Source organism: Bombus fervidus, unplaced genomic scaffold, assembly GCF_041682495.2.
Source record: "Bombus fervidus isolate BK054 unplaced genomic scaffold, iyBomFerv1 scaffold0144, whole genome shotgun sequence".
In the NCBI taxonomy this organism is placed as follows: Eukaryota; Metazoa; Arthropoda; class Insecta; order Hymenoptera; family Apidae; genus Bombus; species Bombus fervidus.
The window spans coordinates 2,501-7,500 of NW_027212705.1; the positions used below are offsets into that span (position 1 = coordinate 2,501).

General features: G+C 48.1%; 2 non-coding genes across 2 annotated transcripts in view; both read left to right on the forward strand.

Annotated features, from left to right (window-relative positions):
- LOC139997696 (small subunit ribosomal RNA) overlaps positions 1-18 on the forward strand; it is a 1,924-nt gene extending 1,906 nt beyond the window's left edge. Inside the window, exon 1 of the ribosomal RNA XR_011803040.1 lies at positions 1-18. This exon is cut by the window's left edge and continues 1,906 nt beyond it. This is a non-coding gene — a ribosomal RNA (small subunit ribosomal RNA).
- A 2,833-nt stretch (positions 19-2,851) lies between these two features.
- On the forward strand, positions 2,852-3,006 carry LOC139997694 (5.8S ribosomal RNA). The gene has a single exon (XR_011803038.1). It is a non-coding gene; the product is annotated as a 5.8S ribosomal RNA (ribosomal RNA).
- The last annotated feature ends 1,994 nt before the right edge of the window (positions 3,007-5,000 follow it).

Sequence of the window (5,000 nt, forward strand, 5' to 3'; positions counted from 1 at the left end):
CCTGCGGAAGGATCATTAACGAAAAATACAAAAACACAAAGAATATATTTGACTTGAACACTGTATAATAAAATATATATAATATCGTCGGTAAGGAGCCGTACTCCTCCTATATCGACACAAAGTATATACGACGTATTAACAAGCTATATACTTTGACAAAAGCCAAATTTTTTACAATAAGGAGGTGGGAGACGCTCCAGTTACGAAACTATACGAAGAGTGTGGCACTCTCTCTCGATCATCGGGATGAAGAGATATACTTTTACACGAATAATTCGAGGCGCCTGCGTGAGGTCGTACACAGAAAGACCCGCCGTCTCCGAATAATATTATAACAAACGAAAAACTTAAAAATATTCTCGAGGCGCCTGCGTGAGGTCGTAAACAGAAAGACCCGCCGTCTCCGAATAATATAACACACGGAAAACTTAAAAAGATTCTCGAGGCGCTTGCGTGAGGTCGTACACAGAAAGACCCGCCGTCTCCGAATCCTATAACACGAAACCGCTACTATTAATAATAATAATAATAATAATAATAACGATATGTGAGGGAACTTGAGCTGAACACATATCGAAAAAACTAAAAGTTACAGTGGAAACCACGTGTAATGAGAAATGCGATCGAGGCGCCTGCGTGAGGTCGTACACAGAAAGACCCGCCGTCACGATCTCGTATTTCGTATTTGCATCGTGGAAATCCAACGAACGAACAATATAATATATAAACTAAAATCTCTAAAGTGCCTCGTGTCGGAGAGATCACTGCTCACACCTCTTCTATATTTCGTAGTTGCGTTGCGTAGGCCTCACCTCCTAGCAACGGGACATAAGGAAGACTGCTCTTTGGGATCGAACGAAGCGTCTATAACGAGTCGTCGACGAGAGCGAAAGAACGCGAATAGCGAGCCGCAGAAAAATAGGATACCGAATTATATATCTTCGAAGGTTCTCTTCGAAGATCCATGGATACCTATATCTGCGCGTCTCCAGCTATCTCGCGCGTCTCTCCAAACTCTCGTCGTTCCTCGAAACGTGCTTCCTACCCAAAGGGCGTTCGTTCTTCCTATGTCGTTTCGTTGTCGTTCGTTTCAACGGCGAACGATATACGATGTTCGACAAAACGAAACCACGTTGTACGTTCGTACTCGTGGATCGGGTAACCTAGAACGAAAACGCATTGCGTGGATGTTGGCCCGAAAAGATATATACCAGTGCGAGTGATGGTAAAGAGTATAACGATTCTTAACTAGACGAAGTTGGTTCGGAGGGGACCGCCGGCCGTCTCTCTATCCTCGCGAGTCTAATGCCTCGTTCCGTCGCTAGAGTTTTTCAAACTCTGCTTCTGGCTATCGGGAAGAATAGACCGCGCGCGAGGAAGAGGAACGACGACCGTGCGCGTCCCATCGATTTTTTTTATTTTTACCTGAACCACCGAAGTCGATTCAGAGGGGACCGCCGGCCGTCTCTCTATCCTCGTTGTCGTGAGTCATATGCCTCGTTCCGTCGCTAGAGTTTTTCAAACTCTGCTTCTGGCTATCGGGAAGAAACGACCGCGCGAGGAAGACGACGACGACGACCGTGCGCGTCCCATCGAATTTTTTTTTATTTTTACCTGATCGACGGAAGTTTCGTCCGGTTCGTCTCTTTTACCATCGTCTCGTCGACCCGTTCAGAGGGGACCGCCTGTCCATATCCTCGTTGTCGTGAGTCATATGCCTCGTTCCGTCGCTAGAGTTTTTCAAACTCTGCTTCTGGCTATCGGGAAGAAACGACCGCGCGAGGCCGATGGCTGCGAGTCCCATCGAATTTTTTTTAAACGCACGCACACACATACACCTGAACGGAGATGCGTTCCTTTTCGTCGCGATTTTTCGCGCTTTAGTCGTCGTTGTCGCCATCCGTTCGGAGGGGACCGCCGGCCGTCTCTCTATCCTCGTTGTCGAGAGTCTAATGCCTCGTTCCGTCGCTAGAGTTTTTCAAACTCTGCTTCTGGCTATCGGGAAGAAAAGACCGCGCGAGGAAGAGGAAGGACGACCGTGCGCGTCCCTTTCGAATTTTTTTTTATTTTTACCTGAGCGACCAAAGTGGATTCAGAGGGGACCGCCGGCCGTCTCTCTATCTTCGTTGTCGCGAGTCTAATGCCTCGTTCCGTCGCTAGAGTTTTTCAAACTCTGCTTCTGGCTATCGGGAAGAATAGACCGCGCGCGAGGAAGAGGAAGGACGACCGTGCGCGTCCCATCGATTTTTTTTATTTTTACCTGAACCACCGAAGTCGATTCAGAGGGGACCGCCGGCCGTGTCTGTATCCTCGTTGTCGAGAGTCTAATGCCTCGTTCCGTCGCTAGAGTTTTTCAAACTCTGCTTCTGGCTATCGGGAAGAAACGACCGCGCGAGGAAGACTACGACCGTGCGCGTCCCATCGATTTTTTTTTACCCGAACGATGGAGATGCATATCGGCTGTTTGCTTCGAATAACTGGACGAGAGGAACGAACATATATATATATCATGGGCTAGCCACCGTGCGCTTTCTTCGCGAGATCGTGTGCTGTACAGAGGATTCAGAATCGGGTGTTATATCCCCGTCGTTTCCTGACGAACGGAGCTTCGATCTCGTTGGTTGTTATATATTATAATGCACTTTACGCCCGGTCGGCGGGCTGCGTGTGTCGTCGCGCAGTCCGTCCGATTTCGTTTTCGAACGTATTTTCGTGTCGTCAATCATATGGCGACTTCCGCGCGTTCGATTCCCGTTGGTCGGACGTTTGTCGGATATCGGCTTCTTTCGAACCGAGAATAAGAGTACAAAAACCTGAGTACACAAACAAAAATCCATGCATAAACGATTACCCTGAACGGTGGATCACTTGGCTCGTGGGTCGATGAAGAACGCAGCTAATTGCGCGTCAACGTGTGAACTGCAGGACACATGAACATCGACATTTCGAACGCACATTGCGGTCCACGGATACAATTCCTGGACCACGCCTGGCTGAGGGTTGCTCACGTAAACCTAAGACTGCTTGCGTTGCGTATCGTTGCTCTCGGTCCGTATCTCTCTGTTCTTTCTTGCCTCGTCGACAGCCCGCCGTCGTTCGTTTTATCTTTAAACGAACGTTTCTGAGTCGGAGGACGAGCGCCAAGCAAAAGAATACGAATTAAAGAGCGGTCGAGGGCTCGTACGCGACGTACGAGCGATTGTTGGACGTTCGTCGGCGTTCGTCGCTGGATCGTGTGGAGACCGGCGTACGCATGCTCTCGATACAAATATATATGAAAAATCTATCGCGTTCACGGGAGACTCGCAAAACTACCTCCGTCTCTTCTCTGTCCCTTCTTGGCTTGACAACCCGCCGTCGTTCGTGTTTTACGAACGTTTCTGAGTCGGACGAAGCGCAAGAAGAAGGATACGAATTAAAAGAGCGCGGAGAGAACCGTCGTCGTCGACGCGGTTATCGAGATACACAGAGCGAGTTTTCTTCGTGGCCGATTTTTTTTTTCTTTTTGTATCAGCCTCTGCTACGTTTTGTTAGTCTTCGATAAGCACGAATGACCGCGCCCCCGACGTCGTCTTAAATGAATTTTTGGCGAGACTGAGAGAAAGCAAAAATATTTTTGAACAAAGTCAGTCGAGAGAGGAGAGAAAAGAGAACCAAGATATTAAAACCTAAACCTAAACTTGGTGGCGTAACGAAAAACTGTGTGCCTTAAAGAAACACAACCGTCTTTTCATCAAGATGTTTTTACTCGTACAGCCCCAGGGATCGAATACCCACTCCGTCTGTTCGTGCGGCAGAGATGTATTCTGCAGGCGCGAGACGACTGACGAGAAGACAACGAGGACCGTCGCATCGATGGGTCGTCGTTGCGTTTTTCATCCTCTGTGCTTTTTTCTGTTCTTCGCGAACCCAGAGAAAGCCGTAGATCCGGGAACGGACACACGAGATTTCTTCGAACGCTGATGACTTAGGGAGATGATCCCCAGCGTTGCGCGGAGATCGGAGAGTACGCGTACATGTATCGGGACGAATTTTTCCCCGTCGGTCGCGTATCTCTCTGCCCGCGCGCCTGGCCCAAAGCCACGTTCGTCGGAAATCAACGAAAAGTGTGTTACGATCTAGCGTGCGTCTACGATCGGCTATATTTAAGGGTGACGAAGAAGAGAAAAGCTCACGGTGTTGCGCAACGTTTCTGTACTCGATTTTAAGATGTGCATGTGAGTCCGTTACAAAGTTGTTCGGATCGTCGAAAATAGTCGTTTTCGTCGTCGTGCGAAAGAGAATAATCTCTGACATTGGCACGGAGAGATCGCGCAGAGGAAGAGAACGATCCTCTTTGGCGAGGCTCGAGAAAGACTAACGAAACTTGATTAGAGACGAGGTATACACGCGCCGTACGTACGACGTACGCGCGTGTGATTTTTTTTTGCTTTAAGGCGATTCGGCGCTCCGAGTATTAGAGAAAAAGAGATCGTTGGTCATCCCATGTCTCTTCGTCGTCTATCGCTGGACCGCGCATCCTAACGTATCGCCGGTCGTCCAGTCCCCGAGTAATAAATTCACCCCGTTGTGTACGTCTCGCGCTCGCTTTTCCACTTGCGTGAGTTCCCGTGCGTTTTCGTCGTTGGTACAGAGCAAAGAAACCGATATGTTATATACATGTCGCGTGTTCGATCTCTGTGCCAGCAATAACAGGCGAAAACAAGGAACCGCTGGAATCGTCGAGAAGAGAGAAACGGCTACGGGAGATATATTATACATAACACGTGTATATATATATATATATATTATACAAAGAGGACGGGCGTTAAAAACCGGAGATCGTTACGGGTGTCTTGCGTGAGTCTTAGCTCGAACATGATACGACGAACGAAGTTTAAAAGGCACTTTGGCGAGATGCATAAAACGTTTCTCGATCGAGATAGAATATAAGGTTCTCGATTCTATTCGAATTAATTTTTTTTTTTTATTTTTTTTTCTCTTTGAGGCGATTCTCG